We start from the raw sequence: 10,000 nt of genomic DNA, 5'->3' as shown, positions 1-10,000 counted from the left end.
AATTTTAAATATCAGATTTTTTACATAACCAAAATAGTCCTGGTTGAGTCCTGGATTAGACCTGGTTGAGTTCCGGTTGAGTCCTACTTTAGTCCAGACTTAGACCTAGTTTTGTCCTGGTTTTGTCCTTGTTTAGTCCTGACTGAGTCCTGGTTTAGTCCTTGTTACAACCTAGTTTAGTCCTGTTTTAATCCAGATTTAGACCTGGTTTAGACCTGTTTTAGTCCTGGTTTAGTCCTGTTTTAGACCTGGTTTAGACCTTGTTTAGTCCTGGTTTAGTCCTTGTTTAGTCCTGGTTTAGTCCTGGTTTAGACCTGGTTTAGATCCTGGTTTTGTCCTGGTTTAGTCCTGGTTTAGTCCTTGTTTAGTCCTGGTTTAGTCCTTTTAGACCTGTTTAGTCCTGTTTGTCCTGGTTTAGTCCTGTTTTTTTTAGTCTGGTTTAGTCTTTTTTTCCTGTTTAGTCCTGGTTTAGTCCTGTTTAGTCCTTTTAGTCCTGTTTTAGTCCTGTTTTTGTCCTTTTAGTCCTTTTTGTCTTTTTAGTCCTGTTTAGTCTTGTTTTTGTCCTCTGTTTTAGTCCTGTTTTAGTCTGTTTTAGTCCTGGTTTAGTCCTGTTTAGTCTGTTTTAGTCCTGTTTTAGTCCTGGTTTAGTCTTGTTTTTGTCCTCTGTTTTAGTCCTGGTTTAGTCCTGGTTTAGTCCTGTTTAGTCTTTTTTTCTGTTTCTCTGTTTTTAGTCCTGTTTAGTCTGGTTTAGTCCTGGTTTAGTCTTGTTTTTGTCCTGGTTTAGTCCTGGTTTAGTCCTGGTTTAGTCTTGTTTTTGTCCTGTTTTAGTCCTGGTTTAGTCTTGTTTTTGTCCTCTGTTTTAGTCCTGGTTTAGTCCTGTTTTAGTCCTGTTTAGTCCTGGTTTAGTCTTGTTTTTGTCCTCTGTTTTAGTCCTGGTTTAGTCCTGGTTTAGTCTTGTTTTTGTCCTGTTTTAGTCCTGGTTTAGTCTTGTTTTTGTCCTCTGTTCGTCTCTTTAATCTTTCTGATCTTTTATTAAACCTGATAATTGTGTCAGATGCCCTTCCCTGTGACGTCCTCCTGCTCGTCCACACAGTCCGGAGTGTTTGTCGTTGAGTGTTTTCGTCCGTGTGGAGCTCGGAGCGTCTGGAGTCTCCCAGAGGAAATCTTCCTGTTGGACTCGGGGCTCAGGGGAAAAAGCTCCGGGTCCCAGGGCCTCGTCTCGCGCCCTGATCCACCCAAAACTATTTACATTCCCACACTCAGAACTGTCCCCCGCTCAACCGGTTTAGACCGGGTTTAGACCGGGTTTAGACCGGGTTTAGACCGGGTTTAGACCGGGTTTTAGACCGGGGTTAGACTGGGTTTAGACCGGGTTTAGACTGGGTTTAGACTGGGTTTAGACTGGGTTTAGACCGGGTTTAGACCGGGTTTAGACCGGGTTTAGACCGGGTTTAGACGGGTTTAGACTGGGTTTAGACTGGGTTTAGACTGGGTTTAGACCGGGTTTAGACCGGGTTTAGACTGGGTTTAGACTGGGTTTAGACCGGGTTTAGACCGGGTTTAGACCGGGTTTAGACTGGGTTTAGACCGGTTTAGACCGGGTTTAGACCGGGTTTAGACTGGGTTTAGACGGGTTTAGACCGGGTTTAGACCGGGTTTAGACCGGGTTTAGACTGGGTTTAGACTGGGTTTAGACCGGGTTTAGACCGGGTTTAGACCGGGTTTAGACTGGGTTTAGACCGGGTTTAGACCGGGTTTAGACCGGGTTTTAGACGGGTTTAGACTGGGTTTAGACCGGGTTTAGACGGGTTTAGACTGGGTTTAGACTGGGTTTAGACCGGGTTTAGACCGGGTTTAGACCGGGTTTAGACCGGGTTTAGACTGGACCGGGTTTAGACGGGTTTAGACCGGGTTTAGACTGGGTTTAGACCGGGTTTAGACCGGGTTTAGACGGGTTTAGACTGGGTTTAGACCGGGTTTAGACCGGGTTTAGACCGGGTTTAGACTGGGTTTAGACCGGGTTTAGACCGGGTTTTTAGACCGGGTTTTAGACCGGGTTTTAGACCGGGTTTAGACTGGGTTTTAGACTGGTTTAGACCGGGTTTAGACCGGGTTTAGACTGGGTTTAGACCGGGTTTAGACCCGGGTTTAGACCGGGTTTAGACCGGGTTTAGACCGGGTTTAGACCCGGGTTTAGACTGGGTTTAGACCGGGTTTAGACCGGGTTTAGACTGGTTTAGACGGGTTTAGACGGGTTTAGACCGGGTTTAGGACCGGGTTTAGACCGGGTTTAGACTGGATTTAGACCGGGTTTAGACCGGGTTTAGACTGGGTTTAGACCGGGTTTAGACCGGGTTTAGACTGGGTTTAGACCGGGTTTAGACTGGGTTTAGACTGGGTTTAGACCGGGTTTAGACTGGGTTTAGACCGGGTTTAGACGGTTTAGACGGGTTTAGACGGGTTTAGACTGGGTTAGACCGGGTTTAGACCGGGTTTAGACCGGGTTTAGACTGGGTTTAGACCGGGTTTAGACCGGGTTTAGACCGGGTTTAGACCGGGTTTAGACTGGGTTTAGACCGGTTTTAGACCGGGTTTAGACTTTAGACCGGTTTAGACCGGGTTAGACTGTTTAGACCGGGTTTTAGACTGGGTTTAGACCGGGTTTAGACTGGGTTTAGACCGGGTTTAGACCGGTTTAGACCGGGTTTAGACCGGGTTTAGACCGGGTTTAGACCGGGTTTAGTTCTGTTTTGGTCAGGGTTTAGTCCTGCTTTGCCCCTGGTTTAGTCCTCTCTTAGTCTTGGTTTAGACCAAGTTTAGACCAAGACCAAGACCTTGATTTAGTTCATTGTTGGTCAAGGTTTAGTCCTGGTTTAGTTCTGGATTAGACTTCATTTAGTCCTGGTTTAGTCCTTGGTTTAGCTCTGGTTTAGACCTGTTTTAGTCCTAGTTTAGTCCTGGTTTAGTCCTGGTTTAGTCCTGGTTTAGTTCTGTTTTGGTCAGGGTTTTGTCCTGGTTTTGTCCATGCTTAGTCCTGGTTTTGATCAAGTTTAGACCAAGACCAAGACCTTGATTTAGTTCTGTGTTGGTCAAGGTTTAGTCCTAGTTTAGTCCTTGGTTTAGCTCTGGTTTAGTCCTGTTTTAGTCCTGGTTTAGTCCTGGTTTAGTCCTGGTTTAGACCTGTTTTAGTCCTGGTTTAGTTCTGTTTTGTTCATAGTTTAGTCTTGTCTTGCCCCTGGTTTTGTCCTCGATTAGTCCTAGTTTAGACCTGATTTAGACCTGGTTTAGACCAAGTTTAGTCCTGGTTTGGTTCTGGTTTAGTCCTTGGTTTACCTCAGGTTTAGACCTGGTTTAGTCCTGGTTTAGTTCTGTTTTACACTTCGTTTTGTCCTGGATTAGACCTGTTTTGGTCTTGATTAGTCCTGGTTTTAGTCATTGTCTAGTTCTTGTGTAGCCCTAGTTTAGACCTGGTTTAGTCCTAATCTTATCTTGAGTTAGACCTGGTTTAGTCCTGGTTTAGTTCTACCTTAGTCTTGGTTCAGTTGTGATTTGACCCTGGTTTGTTTAGTCCTGATTTAGTCCTGGTTTAGTCCTGGTCCTGATTTAGTCCTGGTTTAGTCCTGTTTTCTCTGGTTTGCTCCTCGTTTAGACCTGGTTCAGTTCTGGTTCATTCATGAATTTTTTAGATGCTTGTTTTTATTTTGTCGAGTCATTTTTAGTCCTGGTTTAATCCTGGTTTAGTCCTGGTTTAATCCTGGTTTAGTCCTGGTTTAATCCTGGTTTAGTCCTGGTTTAGTCCTGGTTTAGTCCTGGTTTAGTCCTGGTTTAGTCCTGGTTTAATCCTGGTTTAGTCCTGGTTTAGTCCTGGTTTAGTCCTGGTTTAGACCTGGTTTAGTCCTGGTTTAGTCCTGTTTTGGACCTGGTTTAGACCTGTTTTAGTCCTGGTTTAGTCCTGTTTTGGACCTGGTTTAGACCTGGTTTTGTCCTGGTTTAGACCTGGTTTAGTCCTGGTTTTGTCCTGGTTTTGTCCTGGTTTAGTCCTGGTTTAGTCCTGGTTTAGACCTGGTTTAGTCCTGGTTTAGACCTGGTTTTAGACCTCCTGGTTTAGTCCTGGTTTAGTCCTGTTTTAGTCCTGGTTTAGTCCTGTTTTGGACCTGGTTTAGACCTGGTTTTAGTCCTGGTTTAGACCTGGTTTAGACCTTGTTTAGTCCTGTTTTAGTCCTGGTTTTAGACCTGGTTTAGTCCCTGGTTTAGACCTGGTTTAGTCCTGGTTTAGTCCTGGTTTAGTCCTGTTTTAGTCCTGGTTTAGACCTGGTTTAGTCCTGGTTTAGACCTGGTTTAGACCTGGTTTAGACCTGGTTTGTCCTGGTTTTAGTCCTGTTTTGGACCTGGTTTAGTCCTGGTTTAGTGTTTAGTCCTGGTTTAGTCCTGGTTTAGTACCTGGTTTAGTCCTGGTTTTAGTCCTGGTTTTGGACCTGGTTTAGTCCTGGTTTAGACCTGGTTTAGTCCTGGTTTAGACCTGGTTTAGACCTGGTTTAGTCCTGGTTTAGTCCTGGTTTAGTCCTGGTTTAGACCTGGTTTAGACCTGGTTTAGTCCTGGTTTAGACCTGGTTTAGTCCTGGTTTAGTCCTGGTTTCCTGGTTTTGTCCTGGTTTAGTCCTGGTTTAGACCTGGTTTAGTCCTGGTTTAGTCCTGGTTTTAGACCTGGTTTTAGTCCTGGTTTAGTTTCCTGGTTTTGGACCTGGTTTAGTCCTGTTTAGTGTGTGTTGATGTGTCGACCTTGTTGGACCCCGTTTAGTCCTGGTTTAGTCCTGGTTTAGACTGGTTTAGTCCTGGTTTAGACCTGGTTTAGACCTGGTTTAGACCTGGTTTAGACCTGGTTTTTAGACCTGGTTTAGACCTGGTTTAGTCCTGGTTTAGACCTGGTTTAGTCCTGTTTACCTGTTTCCTGGTTTAGACCTGGTTTAGACCTGGTTTAGTCCTGGTTTAGACCTTTTAGTCCTGGTTTAGACCTGTTTTGGACCTGCTTTTCCTCTGTATTAAACCTGTTTTTGTGTGTGTTGATGTGTCGACCTTGTTGGACCCCGTTTAGTCCCGGTTAAGTCCTGGATTAGTCCGTCTTTGGTCCTGGCTTAGTTCCTGTTCCTTATTTGGTCATGAATGCATTTCACACTCACTTGATTTAACGCCATTTAAATCCACAATAATCCAGCAGGTTTTTCCAGCTCCGGATCTTCTACAAACGTTTGTAAGTTTTATAAAAAAGTCTTAAACTAAAGTCTCGTCCGTGAAGGAAACATTAGAGCAGAAACACGTGGTTTTTGGTGTAAATGGTGAAAATAAAGGTTCTTACCTTGTGATGTGGACGGACGAGATTAAGTGTAGAAATGTGAGAAATGCAGCAGCTCTTCTGTGCGGATGAGAGCGAATGAAGGAGAGAGAGAAGAGGAGGAGAGGAAGAGAGGAGGAGAGGAGAGAGGGAGGAGAGAGGAGAGGAGAGGAGAGAGGGAGGAGAGGAGGAGAGATGGGGCCGTCCCTGGTTTATTTAGAACAAATTACCGAGAGAAAGAGAGAGAGAAACAGAAGGAAAGAGAGAGAAGAGGAGAGGAAGAGAGAGGAGGAGAGAGAGAGGAGGAGAGAGGAGAGAGAGGAGGAGAGAGAGAGAGAGGAGGAGAGGAGAGAGAGAGAGGAGAGAGGAGAGAGAGGAGGGAGAGAGGAGAGAGAGAGAGGAGAGGGAGGAGAGAGGAGGAGATGGGGCCGTCCCTGGTTTATTTAGAACAAATTACCGAGAGAAAGAGAGAGAGAAACAGAAGGAAAGAGAGAGGAGGGGAATCAAATATTGACTCTAGAAAATATAGGGCTCTGAGTTTGATCAGATTTTAAGTTATTTCTGTTCGAAAGTTTTAAGTTGAAATTTTTGGTGAAAAATTAGGCGAGGGAGGAGGAGGAGTCAGGTGAGGGAGGAGGAGGAGTCAGGTGAAGGGGAGGAGGAGGAGTCAGGTGAAGAGGAGGAGGAGTCAGAAGAGGAGGGTCAGGTGAAGAGGAGGGAGGGGTCAGGTGAAGAGGAAGAGGAGGAGTCAGGTGAAGAGGAGGAGGAGACAGGTGAAGGAGGAGGAGGAGTCAGGTGAGGAGGAGGAGGAGTGAGGAAGGGAGGAGGAGTCAGGTGAGGGAAGGAGGAGGAGGAGGAGGAGACAGGTGAAGAGGAGGAGGAGGAGTCAGGTGAGGGAAGGAAGGAGGAGTCAGGTGAAGAGGAGGAGGAGGGAGGAGGAGTCAGGTGAAGAGGAGGAGGAGACAGGTGAAGGGAGGAGGGTCAGGTGAGGGAATCAGGTGAGGGAAAGGGGAGGAGTCAGGTGAGGAGGGAACAGGTTTCACTTCTGCCACTGGTGAAAAATTCTAAATAAACTTGCATGTTGTCGCTTTAACTCACTGGGGGGGTGGTGCTAACTGTAGGCACTGCTCTGTCTGAGGCTCTGTTGCTTTCAGACCAACTCCAGTTGGAGCCACTGGGACTCAGTGTTTATGATATAAACCTGGGCTCAACAAACCCCCGGGCTGCAGGACTAAACCAGAACCAGGACTAAACCAGGACTAAACCAGGTCTAAACCAGGTCTAAACCAGGTCTAAACCAGGACTAAACCAGGACTAAACCAGGACTAAACCAGGACTAAACCAGGACTAAACCAGGACCCCCCACAGACTCCTGCTACTGCGACTACTACTTCTACTTCTACTACTTGTTTAGTTTCTTTCTTTAATGAGACATGGACACATGTTTGTTCAGGTTCATGTTTGTCTCCAGAGTTGATGTTCGTCTGTCGTCTCGGGCAGATTCATTGATTGATCGTGTTTAATTGACTTTATCTCTCAGCTCTTCTTCCTGGAGACGTGGAGCTGGTTTTGGTTTAACGAGGAAACCGGAGAAACTAGAGGAAACTCACCAACACACAGAGAAACACACAAACTCCACACAGGAAAGACCAGGGATCAAACCTGGAACCATCTTGCTGTGAGGCATGAGTGCTCGACTCGGGGCTGTGGTACTGCAGTATTAGTACTGGGCTGTGGTACTGCAGTATTAGTACGGGGCTGTGGTACTGCAGTATTAGTTACGGGCTGTGGTACTGCAGTATTAGTACGGGGCTGTGGTACTGCAGTATTAGTACAGGCTGTGGTACTGCAGTATTAGTACGGGGCTGTGGTACTGCAGTATTAGTACAGGCTGTGGTACTGCAGTATTAGTACGGGGCTGTGGTACTGCAGTATTAGTACGGGGCTGTGGTACTGCAGTATTAGTACGGGGCTGTGGTACTGCAGTATTAGTACAGGCTGTGGTACTGCAGTATTAGTACGGGGCTGTGGTACTGGGCGTGTGTGTCTATTGTTTTGGTTTGATCCGGGCACAAACTACAACAGCTGATACTTCTATAAATACAAACGCCAAATGTACTCTAAAAATACTGCACTTTTAATCGCCGTGGTGACAATACACCAGACAAGATACCAAACCTGTATTGTACTCACACTAATACTACCACTAATACTACTACTGCTTATACTACTACCACTAATACTACTGCAAATACTACCACTTATACTCACACTAATACTACTACTGCTAATACTAATACTACTAATACTGATAATACTACTGCAAATACTACTACTAATACTACTGCTAATACTACTACTACTATACTACTAATACTACTACCATACTACTAACTACTACTACTACTACTACTACTCCTCCTGTTCTTTCTTCGGTCTGTGTGTTTGTCCTGATGAGTTTTCAGTTTTTCAGTTTTCAGTTTGGAGTGTTTCAGTTTGGAGTGTTTCAGTTTGGAGTGTTTCAGTTTGGAGTGTTTCAGTTTGGAGTGTTTCAGTTTGGAGTGTTTCAGTTTGGAGTGTTTCCTGTAAAAGGGTCAAATCTCTCCAGTCGGAAAAGTAAAAATAACTTTTGTGTTTGGCCCAGAAATGACCAGAGATCAGAAGTAAACACACGAGAGACGAGCGGTTCTCATAGAAACACAAACACAAACACTTTAAAACTTTTAATATTTACTGTTTAAGAAAAAACTGAAATCAAAACTTTGAACTAATCCTAGATTAGTGTATTTCAGAACAGGTTTGTGGAGGTCTTGGTCTCCAGCTTGGCCTTGGGACTGTTTTTTTTGCGGTCTTTTCTCTGTTTCGATGGTGTTTGGTTCTAGTCTTGTCTTGGACTCAACCGAGCCTGGACTTGGTCTTGTCTCGGTCTTGGAGGGGCTCAGACTCAGTCTTGTCTTAAAGGCTCTTGGACTCAGTCTTGTCTCGGACTTGTTGTCGTTGTTGTTGTTGTTTGTGTCGTTGTTGTTTTTTTGTTGTTGTTGTTGTCATTGTTGTCGTTGTTGTTTTTGTGGTTGTGGTTGTTGTTGTCGTTGTTGTTTTTGTGGTTGTGGTTGTTGTTGTTGTTGTTGTTGTTGTCGTTGTTTTTTTGTTGTTGTTGTTGTCGTTGTTGTCGTTGTTGTTTTTGTGGTTGTGGTTGTCGTTGTTGTTGTCATTGTGGTTGTTGTTGTTGTCGGTGTTTTTGTTGTGGTTGTTGTTTTTTTGTTGTTGTGGTTGTTGTTTTTGTGGTTGTCGTTGTTGTTGTCATTGTGGTTGTTGTTGTTGTCGGTGTTTTTGTTGTGGTTGTTGTTTTTTTTGTTGTTGTGGTTGTTGTTGTTATCGTTGTTGTTTTTTTGTTGTTGTTGTCGTTGTTGTTTTTGTGGTTGTGGTTGTCGTGGTTGTGGTTGTCGTTGTTGTGGTTGTTGTCGGTGTTTTTGTTGTTGTTGTGGTTGTTGTTATTGTTGTTGTGGTTGTTGTTTTGTTGTGGTTGTGGTTGTCGTTGTTGTTGTCATTGTGGTTGTTGTTGTTGTCGGTGTTTTTGTTGTGGTTGTTGTTTGTGTCGTTGTTGTTGTCGTTGTTGTTGTTGTCATTGTTGTTGTTTTTTTGTTGTTGTCGTTGTTGTTGTCATTGTTGTTGTTTTTTTGTTGTTGTCATTGTTGTCGTTGTCGTTCAGATAATCGGTTCTTTCTGGTCAGATTTTGTTCAAAAAAATCCATAAACTTCAAGTGTAACAGATGGTCAGACAGAGCAGTGCGTGCGGTTAGCGTGGCCCCGGTGTGATGTGAGTGTGTGAGTCTGAACACAGTTGTCGTTGTTTCGTCGTGTGTTTGTGCGTCTGATTTGTGATTGTGCGACTTTAATCCTCTGATCTGAGGCCGAAGTGAAACACGAGACGATTTTCTCCATTTAAGGATCTATCGCTCCAAGAGACGGAGAGAGAGAAACAGAGAGAAACAGAGAGCAGAGGAGAGGAGAGGAGAGGGAGGGAGGGAGGGAGGGAGGGAGGGAAAAAATGAAATGATTCTACTGGACAAAAACACACAGAGAGAGAGGGGGGTGAGAGAGAGAAGAATAGAGAAGGAAAAGAGAGAGAGAAGGAAGGGTAGAGAGAGAGGAGGGAGAGGGGGAGAAAGAGAAGAGAGAGAAGAGAAAGAGAGAGAGGGACAAGAGAGAGGGAGAGGAGAGAGAAGAGAAAGAGAGAAGAAGAAGAGAGAGAAAAAGAGAGAAGAGAAAGAGAGAAGAAGAGAGAGAAGAGGGGGGAGAGAGAGAGAAGAAGAGAGAGTGAGAAGAGAGAGAGAAGAAGAGAGAGAGAAGAAGAGAGAGGGAGAAGAGAGAGAGAAGAGAAAAAGAGAGGGAGAAGAGAAGAAGAGAGGGGGTTGGAGAGAGAAGAAGGGAGAGGGAAAAGGAAAAGAGAGAAGAGAGAGAGGGGAGAGAAGAAGAGAGAGAAGACAAGAGAAGAGAAAGAGAGAGAGAAGAAGAGAGAGGGACAAGAGAGAAGAGGGGGGAGAGAGAGAGAGAAGAAGAGAGGAAGAAGAGAAGAAGAGAGGGACAAGAGAGAGAAGAGGGGGGAGAGAGAGAGCGAAGAAGAGAGAGAGAAGAAGAGAGAGGGACAAGAGAGAGAAGAGGGGGGAGAGA

At 44.9% G+C, this 10,000-nt stretch overlaps 1 protein-coding gene across 1 annotated transcript in view; it reads right to left on the bottom strand.

Moving 5' to 3' along the window:
• Window positions 1-5,421, bottom strand: part of pln (phospholamban) — an 18,364-nt gene extending 12,943 nt beyond the window's left edge. The window contains exon 1 of the mRNA XM_055165930.1: window positions 5,354-5,421. The gene's annotated coding sequence lies outside the window, so the exon portion shown is untranslated. The remainder of the gene's footprint in view (window positions 1-5,353) is intronic.
• Between the last annotated feature and the right edge of the window lie 4,579 nt (window positions 5,422-10,000).

This window comes from Boleophthalmus pectinirostris, unplaced genomic scaffold (assembly GCF_026225935.1).
Source record: "Boleophthalmus pectinirostris isolate CB_2022bp ecotype Guang Dong unplaced genomic scaffold, ASM2622593v1 HiC_scaffold_11, whole genome shotgun sequence".
NCBI classification, from domain to species: domain Eukaryota; kingdom Metazoa; phylum Chordata; class Actinopteri; order Gobiiformes; family Gobiidae; genus Boleophthalmus; species Boleophthalmus pectinirostris.
This window is presented reverse-complemented; position numbering and strand designations above follow the sequence as displayed.